At 34.1% G+C, this 13381-nt stretch overlaps 1 protein-coding gene across 5 annotated transcripts in view; it reads right to left on the bottom strand.

Moving 5' to 3' along the window:
• Micu2 (mitochondrial calcium uptake 2) overlaps positions 1–13381 on the bottom strand; it is a 110415-nt gene that overhangs the window by 90835 nt on the left and 6199 nt on the right. The window lies entirely within an intron of this gene.

Raw genomic sequence — 13381 nt, 5'->3', positions numbered from 1 at the left:
AAGCCTATCAAGAAAGAAAAGTTCAAGCCTGACAGATTCTCAGCTGATTCCTACCAGATTCTGAAAAAACAACTAACACCAATCCTCCTCAAATTATTACATAAAATAGAAAAGGAGGGAACCCTTCCAAACTCATTCTATGAAGCTAGCATCACCTTGATATCAAAACCAGAAAAAGACATCAAGGAAAGAAAATTTCAGACCAAAATCCCTAATGAACATACACAGAAAAATTCTTAATAAAATATTGGCAAATCGCACATAAAAACACATTAAAAAGATGCACTGGGCTGGAGTTGTGGCTCAGTGGTAGAGAGCTTGCTTACCATGTGTGAGGCATTGGGTTGGATCCTCAGCACCACATAAAGATAGATAGATAGATAGATATAGATAAATAAATAAATAGATGTGTTGTATCCATCTACAACTAAAAAAAAAAAAAAAAGATAGTGCACCATGATCAAGTGGGGTTCATCCGAGGGATGCAAGGTTGGTTTAATATACGGAAATTAATAAACATAATTCATCACATCAACAGACTTAAAACAAGACCACGTGATCTCAATACCTGCAGAAAAAGCATTTTACAAAATACAGAACCCCTTCATGTTCAGAGCAGTAGAAAAACTAGGAATAGTAGGAAAATACCTAAATATTATGAAAGTTATATATGCTAAACCCAAGGCCAACATAATTCCTAAATGAAGAAAAGCTGAAAGCATTCCCTCTAAAACTGGAATAAGACAAGTTGCCCTCCTTCACCACTTCTATTAAACACAGTCCCGGAAACTCTAGCCAGAGCAATTAGAAGAAAGAAATTAAAGGGATACGGATAGGAAAAGAAGAAAGCAAACTACCCCTATTTGCTGACAACATGGTTCTATATTTAGAAGACCCAAAAAACTCCACCAGAAAGCTTCTAGAACTCATAAATGAATTCAGCAAAGTAGGATATAAAAATCAACACCCATGAATCAACTGCATTCCTATACATCAGTGATGAATTAACTGAAAGAGAAATTAGGAAAACTATCCCATTCACAATATCCTCTCAAATAGATTTGGGAATCAATCTAACAAAAGAGGTAAGATCTTTACAATGAAAACTACAGAACACTAAAGAAAGAAATTGAAGAAAGACCTTAGAAGATGGAAAGATACCCCATTTTTCTTGGATAGGCAGAATTAATATTGTCAAAATGGCTATACTACCAAAAGTGCTATATAGATTTAATGCAATTCCTATTAAGGTTCTGATGATGTTCTTTACAGAATTAAAAATCCAGTCATGAAATTCATTTGTAAAAATCAGAGGCCCTGAAGAGCCAATGCAATCCTCAGCAAGAAAACTGAAGCAGGAGGAATCACAATACCAGATCTTAAATTATACTAAAGAGTTATAGTAACAAAAATGGCATGGTATTGGCACCAAAACAGATATGAAGACAGAACAAAAGACACAAACTCACATAAATACAGTTATCTCATATTAGACAAATGTACCATAAACATACATTGGAGAAAAGACAACCTCTTCAACAAATGTTGATGAGAAAACTGGAAATCATATGTAATAAAACGAATTTAGACCCCTATCTCTCACCCTGATTTCAAAAACTGAACTCAAAGTGGATCAAGGACCTAGGCATTGTATCAGAGAGCCTGCAACTACTAGACAAAAAAGTAGGTCAAAATCTCCATCATGTTGGCTTAGGAGCCAAATTCCTCAACAAGACTCCTAAAGCGAAGAAGTAAAATCAAGAATCAAGAATCAATAAACGGGGGTTGGGGATGTGGCTCAAGCAGTGGCGCGCTCGCCTGGCGTGCGTGCGGCCCGGGTTCCATCCTCAGCGCCACATACAAAGATGTTGTGTCCGCCGAGAACTAAAATATAAATATTAAAAATTCTCTCTCTCTTAAAAAAAAAAAAAAGAATCAATAAACGGGCTTGTATCAAACTTGTATCCTTTGCAGTATGGCAGTTACAGCTCCATCTATGGGCACCCACTGAGGCTAGGTACAAAGGAGTGTTATACCACTAAAGAGCAGTTCTTTATCAAACTAAAAAGGTTTTTAACAGAAGGGAAACAATCAAGAACATGAAGAGAGAGCCTACAGAATATGAGAAAATCTTTGCTACTGTACCTCCAATACTGTATTAATCTCCAGGATATATAAAAAACTTAACACTGAAAAAAACCAAATAACCCAATCAACAAATGGGCAAGGGACCAAACAGACACTTCACAGAAGAAGTATGAATGGTCAAAAAATATACGAAAAAAAAAGTTTAACATCTCTAGCAATTAGAGAAATGCAAGTTAAAACTACACTGAGATTTCATCTCACTCCATTCAGAATGGCAATTATCAAGAAAACAAGTAACAATAAATGTTGGTGAGGATGTGGGGGGAAAGGTACATTCATTCATTGCTGGTGGGACTGCAAATTGGTACAACCACTCTGGAAAGCAGTATGGCAATTCCTCATAAAACTTTGAATGGACTATCATTTGCCCCAGTTATCTCACTCCTTGACATATACCCAAAGGACTTAAAATCAGCATACTATAGTGATGTGGCCACATCAATGTTCATAGCAGCTCAATTCACAATAGCTAAGCTATGGAACCAACCTAGGTGCCCTTCTACAGATAAATGGATAAAGAAAATGTGGTATATATACACAATGGAATATTACTCAGCCATAAGAAGAATGAAATTATGGCATTTGCCAGTACATGGATGGAACTGAATACTGTCATACTAAGTGAAATAAGCCAAAACCAAAGGCTGAATGTTCTCTCTGATATTTGGAAGCTGACTCACAATAGGCGGGGGAGGGAGGTTCACTGGATTGGATGGGGAAATGGGCAGAAGTGAGGGCAGATGGGATTGGGAAAGACAACAGAATGAATAAATTATAACTTTCCTATATTCATATAGGAATACATGATTAGTGTAACTCCACATCATGTACAACCATCAGAATGGGAAGTTACACTCCAGGTATGTATGATATATCAAAGTACATTATACTGTCATGTACAACTAAAAAGAACAAATTAAAAAAAAAAGACCAAATTAAAAAAAAGACAAAAAAGTAGTATTAAATAAATAATTCAAGCTTCTATCACTGATAAAATATGATTAGTGAGAAATGAGTTTTTGAAAAAACCTGTCTTTGGTACATACTAATGATTGTCTTCATTCTATTACAATGGTTTCATTGTTAAATTCCAATGCTTTCTTATTATCACTCTTTTCTGACTTGCTGTTAAAGTATCTTACACTTATCAATAAGCCTTTCACATATATCTCAACTTGCACAGGACACTAGATCAATTATGTGATAATTAAATGAGCCTTTAGGAGGAGCTCAGCTTTTTCCTTTTGCAGTATGGCAATTACAGCTCCATCTATGGGCACCCATTGAGGCTAGGTACAAAGGAGTGTTATACCACCAAAGAGCAGTTCTTTTGACTTGTTCTTCAGTCCTGGAGCAATTCTAGAAATTCCCAGGACCATGGGTTTGAACAGAGGCAGAGAAGCCTTACTAAGGATCTGCTTCTGATTTAAGCTGGTTCTTGTTGTTCTCTCTCTCTCTCTCTCTCTCTTTTTTTTTTTTTGTACTAGGGATTGAATCCAAAGGTGCTTAACCACTGAGCTGAGCCACATCCCCAGCCCCTTTTATTTTAAAGCAGGGTCTCACTAAGTTGCTTATGGCCTTGCTAAATTGCTGAGGTTGGCTTTGAACTTGCAATCTTCCTGCCTCAGTCTCCTGTGCTGCTGCGATTACAGGCGTGTGCCACTGAGCCTGGCTTAAGGTAGTTCTTAACTGGGCAATTATGACCAAATTAAACTGAAAATGATTTTGTCTATAAACATCCAACAGTGTGATTCAATCTCTTGGCATTTACACTACACATACAAAAACACAGGAACCAACCCATGAATAGCTTCCTGTTAGGTATTATGTTTTAACTGTATATACTAGCGAATGAGGAAATGATGTGATAATCCCAAACAATAGATATATTAAATCATCCATGTTTTGTTTTAGAATCCAGAAGAATTTAGAATAATACCTAGAACAGCTTGTGAAAAAATCCTGTGCTTGGGCTGGGGATGTGGCTCAAGCGGTAGCGCGCTCGCCTGGCATACGTGTGGCCCGGGTTTGATCCTCAGCACCACATACAAACAAAGATGTTGTGTCTGCTGAAAACTAGAAAATAAATATGAAAATTCTCTCTCTCTCTTTAAAAAAAAAAAAAATCCTGTGCTTTCAAATTTAAGGTTCATTATTCCTAATTTTAAAAATTGTTTGCGTTTCCAGGATACACACTAGTCAAATGATGAGGACAAAGATGCTTGAAATCTTAAGATATAAGACTTCTAGTAAATAACACATAACATATATAATATATATGGGGAGAGTTTTAAGATTTTATAAGGCCTTATTTCTTAATAATAATCACAACTTTTACTCTACATACCACACATTCATGGAACTTTCATGAATACCAATGACTAGGCTATATTAAAAATATAATTCATTAAATATTACTTTTATATAGCAATGGTCTTGAAAGCTGAAAACATTTGATAATCTTATTAGGAGAATATATTTGGTATTTATTTACTCAATTTATACTATGAATATAAATTTAAATTTTACATGTGATTACTATTAGTAGTTTAGGTAATATTTATGCAGTTGTAATTCATAAAATCCCAAAGTTCAGAGTAACAAAAGCACTTATTTGGATATATTATCTACTTAAACAAATGGTTTATAGAATAAGATAAAATAAAGTTTTACTTGGGTTCAACTAAATAAATATCATTGCAAAAGGAAGATTAAATATTCTCCAGCTTTTACGTGACAGTTTGTTTTTCTTTTCTCCTTGTCCCCTCTGAAAAGTACCTCCACAGATATACAATTGGATATATTAAGTACTCTCCTATTATATAAGGAGGGAAAGTAAGACAGTCTCTCATTCATGCAGGACAAATAGTTATGCCAAAAGCACAAATTACATCTAATTACAAGGTATAACTTTTTCATAATCTAGCTATTTATACACTTTGATTTTTAACTTCCATTTGGGTTTATTAACATCAAAGCTTTGTCATCACTTATCTGTTTCCACAGACATTTTTACCTGAGGCAATAAAGCTAAAAAAATAACTCCTCTGCATTCTTGCTTTAGTGTTGTAAGAAAGCTTTGGTCTTCATTGGGCTTACAATGTTTCATGGTTATTAAACTTCTGTATGTTGCTATAAAGTTTATTGCCCTTGGCATACCACTTTTAAATATAGTATCATTAAACCCAGTGCACTGCACACAAATACCCTAGCAGTATGCCCCAATAAGTACCTAAGTTTTACCTACTGTTTATGTTTTAACATCTTTTTTCCCCAAAATAATCACCAAACATAGGCAGCTTGAAATAAAAGAAAGCAGTGCCATATAATGTTTAGGGCTCTAAAGATTAAAAGTTCCACCTTACTAATTAGAATTTTTAAATATTCACTGAAATGTAATAGAAAAAGAGAATTACCTAAGTGAATACATTTTGTTTTGACTGTTTAAACATGATGGTCAGCCTTCCTTGCTTTTATTTAAAATTTGTGACAATTTATTTTAGTCACAAAATGCAAAATATGAATTCAAAATAGGAATTTAAATAACATCAAAGAAAAAAATCATCTTTGGTATTCTCTTAATATTTCAGAATTTTAATAATTTTAAAATTTAATGCCTCAATATATTACTTGCATTAAATTCATAATACCAAGATTTCTGAAAAATAATGGGTTATATTAATACTTTACAGTAATATTAAAAAAAAACAGGGCTGGGGGGTGTGACTCAGTGGTAGAGTGCTTGCCTTACACATATAAGGCACTGGGTTTGAACCTCAGCACTACATAAAAATAAACAAATAAAATAAAGGTATTGTGTAGATGGCTACAACTAAAACTCTTATTTAAAAACAAACAAACAAAAACAATAGGAGCTGGGGATATGGCTCAAGTGCTTGTTGGCATGTGTGAGGCTCCTGGTTTAATCCCCAGCACTGTAAAACAAAACAACAACATCCCAACAAATATAAAAACCCCAGCTCACCAAAAAAAGCCCAACCAGCTGACTCACTACAAGAAAGCCATTAGAAGTTGTGGCAGTTGCACTACATTTATCATATTTGTTGCATCCAAGCTTTCATAACTCATGAACGCTCCTAAGTTATCCCCTGTTCCCTAACTTTATGGGTCACTCTCCATTAGCAGTTATTACAGATTCCTCTGAAATGGCCAAATTTCCCTGATTCTACTGCCTTATTTTCCATAGCAATTCACAATTAGGTTTTGTTTTTAATAGAAGGAAAATATGGAATGGGTCTACAGACAGCTTCTAGGATTAACTAACTATACCTTCTACTTTCATTCCCACTGAAATGGAAGAAGTATCCTTGCTGCTAAGAAATATCAAACCTTTCTACTTGTGGCCTTGACTCCATATATCTCCTTTCTCAAACAAAGCAACCTGTTATTATTCTCCCTTGTCTTGTAATAATTTGTCTTCTTTTGACATCATTTTATCAGCATTCAAATGTTCTTTTTTATCTGTTAACTTGAAATAAAAACAAAACATAACCTGTCCTTGGTCTCTTACCTCTTGCCCATTTTTGCTTTAAAAACCCTTTACAGCAATACTTCTTAGAAAGAAATACCTCTACTCACTTACTTTGCTTACTTCACAATCTCTCCTCAAAATATTCAAATTAGATTTCTGCTGCCAGCATTTTATGGGCCCCTGTCTTGTCAAGGTCACCAACAATTTCCCACTGCCATACCCAAAGCTCAATTTTTTCCTATCACCATCTCAGTGGCAGCAGATGTGAACACTCCTTCATTCAAGTTTTCCCATGACCATATGATGATATTACATACATCATTTTGCCCCTGTCTAATGTTTTTTGGTTAGGCAAATATCACACTTTAAGAGATGAGACATTTGCTATATACGACTTTTTCAATATTTATTTCAAAGTTGCTACAACATACTCATTATGAAATAGAAGAAAACACTTTTATTCACAGAATCAGTTATGTTTCTGAGCAACTGGCTACTAGGAAGCATGCAAAGAGTATGTTCCCCTTTTTGAACCTGCTGCTAAATTTAAAATCAAATTATGACTTGCTTCAAGCATAATCAGAATATTACAGCATATATTCTAATTTTCTTTATGGCCTATATTTTTACTCTCATTTTCCCATCTTTTTTTCCATTTAAGAAGTGTAATCAGAAATTTTTCAAGACATTCTAAATTTTTCTAATACTAAGGTCAGCATAAATATACAAACATTCAAACATAGTAAAAGGGAAATGCCAGCATTAGTAGTTAGTAGGGATGATATTTACTTTTGTCTTCCCAGTAGCTATTCTTCCAGGCATCTTTTCTCCTCTTTCCAATTATTTGTTTGACGTTTCAGAGACTATGATTTACTGTATCCTATTATTATATCTGTCATTTTGTGTTACCTAAGCCAAAATCCCTCTTCTTTCAGCCCAGCTAATAAAGTGTTGGCTGTACCCTCCCTTCCTAAATCCCCTTTGCCAGAGACAAGGGAAGCAGGGCACAGCATTTTCAAGGTATAGCATGCAGAAGTGTGGTTGTATGTAGAGATCAAATATTAAAATACATCGTGGTGGTAATGGATTGAAGCACTATGGGTAAAACTGTAATCCATGAGTCCAAACAGATATAAATGAATAAACAGTGCAGAAAAAAAGGCTCAAAGTATTTCTGCAAGAATTCTTACTAATCAATGATTCTGAAATACTTATTAACTTTATAAAAAAGAAACTTGGCAGATACCATCTTATCATGTGATAATAGTAAATATCACCAGTAGAAATTTACATTGTGTGCCTCCTGATACAATGCATTTAAAAGAATACAGTAAAATACATAAATGACAAGAAAACATCACCTAATCCTAAATAGAGACATTCTACAAAGTAACTAGCCACTGTTCAGAGATAGGTGAAAATTCTTTAAAACTGTAAGCATGCATAAGATTTACAAATGGATTAAAGCATGGAGGAAAGGTACATTGGATTTGAACTGAATTTAGTCATTTTAAGCACAACTTTAGCTAAGCACTCCACTCATTCATTCATCCATTCACTTACTCATTTAACAATTATTTACTGAGTACCTCGTATCAGGAAGTATTCTAAGTGTTATTAATAAAATAAAAAAATAAAAAAGCCAAATAGTGATGTGTAAGAATTTTACAGTGGTAGTTGTAAGATATTTATAATTAAATGTGGGATTAAGGTAGATGGAATTTCAATGAGTCCTGGATCTTGACTTTCCTTTTTGACAGATTCAATGAAGCCAGACTTAGAACTGTATAGTTGGGAGACAACTGATTTTCTCTCAGTATGAAGACATTTAACTCAAATATGATAATATAAAATTCAGCATTTATAATTAATTTCTATAACAGAATTAACAAAATAAATTATCACTAAAAATTAATCTAAACATGTCAATTAATGATGTGAGACAGTGGCTAGAAGATGATACTCTACTACATTTTTTTCCTTTATAAAAGCCTCAAATCCAAATGCTAGGCAGGTTATAAAAATAAGTAAAATATAAGAAGACTCAATAGACTTTTAAGTCAGTCTTGATAATCAGAAAGAGCTCAATACTATTTATTAATCTTCTAATTATGGTATTTTATCTACCATGATTTGACTATTATGAAAAAATAGCACTTTTTCTTGACTACTCTTGGCCACCTTCACTTTTCTTTCTCCTGGGCACTGGGGAATTCTCCTTTTGATCTGAGGGAGATGCTGTTCCTTTTTTGAGAGCTATGTCCATGCCCGTGATTTCCCTTCTCCTAAGGATGAAGATTTTGTTAAACAATGAATGTATATCAATAGAAGTAAAAAAAAAAAATTATAATTGACTTCTCACATTCTCAGACAATGAGAACAAGGTCATGCCTGCCACTGGGCAGTATGTATTGAGATTTCAGATGTGTTTAAAATGTTATGTGTTTGGTAGAAATATCCTAAAATGAATGGAAATGTAAAACTGTGACACTCTAATGAAATCTACTTTTAAAACAATATTTAAGAGTTATTTGGTATTTTTATAAATAGTATTTAAACATTCAGCAAAATGCTATGGGTCAGAATATAAAAAATAGTTTTGAAAGGCTAGTAATGCTGGTAGAGACACTAGATATCCTCGTAAGAAAAACACAAATGCTAATTAATGGCACAAATCAAAATACTAATAAAATTTAAAGAGGATTAAGAAGGCTTCATGGAGATCAGATCCATGGATGTGATTAGAATGGTCAGAAGGAGATGATGACTCTCTTCAGAGAGGGCTGATAAGCAGTAATTGAGAACAACAGAAACCAAAAGTCAGTCTTAAAAGTAAGAAAATGGAAGTTGGATGTCAGTCTTAAAAGTAAGAAAAATGAAGTTGTTCTGAGATGAAAACATTAGAACGTTTCTAAGAGTTATGACTGTTGCTGTAATACAAGGTTCTAATAAATAATCTAATATTGCTACAGTCTGCCTCAAACCTATTAAAATGTTTAATAAAAGATGAGATGCTTTAAGTCTACTAAAAATGGATTCATTTAAAAAATATTTTTCTTCTTTCTTCTTATTTAAATAAAAGCGAACAAAATTAAAACATCAAAAAACACGCAAACATAAAATGCCAACAAAGATTACATGCCAAACATTAAAATTAAACTTGATAACTAAAGTGGAATTGCAATTACACGCAAAAATAATTTTATTTACTTCGGAAAAAAACATAATACCTCAATTTACAAAGTAACCTTCTCTTAGGATATCAAAAATGATTCTCCCACAACAAGCCACATTTTCATAAAGTATGAAAGTGTAAGTTTTGCGAAGTATTGTTTTAAAGCATGTTTTCTGAAATGCTTTCTGGTCATAAAAGAATTAGTCATTTACTAAATTTTCTCACTAAGTTTTACCGAAAATTGAGACAGTGGCTAGAAGATGATATTCTACTATATTTTATTGTAATACCTGATGTGTACTGAACTTTAGGGCAAAGATCACTAGTTTATAATCTAATATTATTTTCAAGTTTTATTAGCATTTTGTATATGTAAAACATATAAAAATGGGATTTCTTAAAGGGTGACTATTCAATTTTGTTCTAGATGTTAAGAAAACTTTTCGATAGAATAGACCTGGAAACCACAGCTGACCCTATGAGTTTTTTAGATCTGCCATAAAAAAAAAAAAAAAAAAAAAAAACAACCCCACAAACTGAGTGGTTTATCAACAGAAATTTAGCATCTCACATTTCTGTAGGCTACAAGTCTAACATTAAGGTATCCCCATGAACATGTTTCCTCTGAAGGGCCTAAGAAAGGGCTGAAGACTCTCTGACTCTGACTTAGACCACTCTCCTAGCTTCTGATAGTTCTTGGCTTGTGGTAGCACAATTTCAATCTTTACAGGGTGTTTTCCTTGTGTATGCATCTTTATGCCTAAACTGCCCTTTTAAGGACACCAGGCATAATTAATCAGGGGCCCAATATATTCCAGTATAACTTCATCTTAACTAAAGCATTTGCAATGATCTTATTTCCAAATAAGTCTCATTCTGAGGTAATAAGGGTTAAGATTTCAACATAAAAATTCTGGGGGAACACAAATTCATGACAGTTTACTCTCTGCTGTGCTCCAAATTCATGTCTTTCTCACATGCAAAATACATTCATCCCATCCCAATATCCCCCAAAGTCTTAATTATTCCAGCATCTGAAGTTCAAAACCTTAGCTACTTATAATCAACTGAGTCTCCAATCTCATAATCTACATCATCCAAATTAGCTATAGGGAAAATTCTATTCTTTTTTGTCAACCTGTGAAACCAAAGAGCAGGTTCTATGCTTCTAAAATACAATGGCAAAACACATTGGAAAGACATTCCCATCTCAAAAGGAGACACTTGAAAGGAAAAAAGGGAGTCACAAGGTTCACACAAGTCTGAAATCCAGAAGGGCAAATTTCATTATTTTAAGGCTTGATAACAAACAACCCTTGTGGCTCTATATTTCCTTGAGGATTCATCAGGGTGGTGGCCTGCCCTCAGTCATTCTTCCTTTTTCTTTCTATAGAATTTTTGAAGTTGCTCTCTTTCTTATTTCATCTCTTCTGTGTCCCTTTAGTTATATCTGGCAGCACTTCTGCTGAGCTGGTTGAATCTGTGAATCACACATTTAATCTCTGCAGAAAAAGGCTGTCCAAACACATCTATAGTATGTGTAGGTCATACTTTTCTCATTTTTAAATAATTTGTACAGGTCAATAATTTTTCAAATATTCAAATTGTTACCTTTTTTGTGTAACAATTCTTTAATCTCTCTCTCTGCTCACTTTTACTACATTGAGCAAGGATAAAAATGGGCAGAAATTTCCTCTGCTAAATATCTAATTCAATCACTTACAAGTTACTTTTTTTTACACAACAGGAAATAATGCAAGTAGGTTGTTGACTACTTTATAACAAGGACTGTCTTTCCCCCAGTTTCCAATAATTGTTCCTCATTTCCATCTGAGATCTCATCAGAAACCCCTAATAATAGTCTGTTACAGCAGCATACTACTTCCTAGTACCAAAATCTGTTTTAGTTAAGGTTCTCCAAAGAAACAGAACCCTTAGGATAGATAGATACGTATAGTCTTGCCCACCCTCCCAAAGGGGGAAAAAAAAAACCCAAGAGGAGACATATGGTAGAGCAGGGAGTGGGGGGGGGATAAAGGAAAGAGATATTTAAGGAATTGGCTCATATGATTGTGGAGATAGGCAAATTCGAATTTGGGGGGCAGGCTGGCAGGTTAAAACTTGAGTAAGAAATGATGTCACAGTATCGAATCTAAAATCTGCAGTGCAGGCAGGGAAGGCTGGGAATCCAGTCAGGGTTTCTATGTTGCAGTTTCGGAGGTCAAATTCATTTTTCCTCAGGAAACCCCAGTCTTTGCTCATAAAGCCTTCTAATAATTGGATGAGACCCACCTACATTATGGAGGTCAATCTGCTTTAATCAAAGTCTACTGATTAAATGCTAATCAAACTAAAAAGTATTCTTACAGTTATTAAATTTAAACTGGTGATTGATCATACAATCAGATACCATAGCCTGGCCATGCTGACACTTAACATTAGCTATCACATTGAACTTACCAAGGCTTTCCTGCCATCAATAAAGATATGTCTCATAACCATAAAAATTCATAATTTCATCGATATTGCTATAGTTTAGATCCTGAATGTTCCCTAAAGGTCCAAATGTTAAAGTGTTGAACTAAAGAAAAGTTCCTTTTATATATTTATTTATTTTGGTACCAGGGATTGAACCCAGAAACACTTTACCACTGAATCAGATCCCTAGCCCTTTCTTAAATTTTTTAGTTTTAAGTCAGGGTCTCACTAAGTTGCTGAGGCTGGCTTTGAACTTGCGATCCTCCTATCTCAGCCTCCCAAGTTGCTGGGATTACAGATGCATGCCACCACACCCAGCAAAAGTTCCTTTTATTGGGCTGTAAAAGAATTATTTGATAACTGCAGAAATACAAGGGACAAATTGGATCATATCAAGTGCCCACCTATCTTTAGTTCTTCGTATAATGCAAATATGAAAAAAGCTTACTTTGTTCCCTTTATTATATGTAAGTAGTCAAGTGGGGATTTCCCTGTCCCACAAGGTGAAACTCTCTTGGACTATACCAATTATCAGTGTATTAACTCTCAGCCCCTAATCCACCCTTCTTTCCTCTGTCTTTCCAATCTTGCCTCTCTTTCCTGTCTCCACTCTTACAATTCACCTCCTCACCTTTAAAGCCTGAGTCAGCCACATTCAGATTCTAATGTGGCTCACTCTTTACCTAAAATACTTTTCATAGTAAATCAAAATCCTTCTCTCCCTAAGAGAATTTATAGTGCATTGCTAAGGCACAGACCTTGTTATATTTATATCTTCAGTTGGTGTAAGCAATATTATACAAAGTATGTACCATGAATTTAACTACAACATGAAAATACAGTATTTATTAGTGCAGTTGGTTTTTGCCATATGTTGGGACTATTCTCCAAATTTAAAAATAAATCAGTCAGAGGTTTACCAGTTGAAGCATCTCAATAATTGGAGTAAAAATGCAATTGATTTTATTAATGCTCTAAAACTGATATTTAGTATTTTTAATGATAGTCAAGGACAAGGCTTGCTATATAAAGATACGTGTAAATGTTAATAATATTAATTAAAAATTCAGTCTCACCTGGAGTTAATA

The sequence above is a fragment of the Marmota marmota genome, unplaced genomic scaffold (assembly GCF_001458135.2).
Source record: "Marmota marmota marmota unplaced genomic scaffold, marMar, whole genome shotgun sequence".
NCBI lineage: Eukaryota > Metazoa > Chordata > Mammalia > Rodentia > Sciuridae > Marmota > Marmota marmota.
Note: the sequence above shows the minus strand (reverse complement) of the source record. Positions and strands in the feature narration are given on the sequence as shown.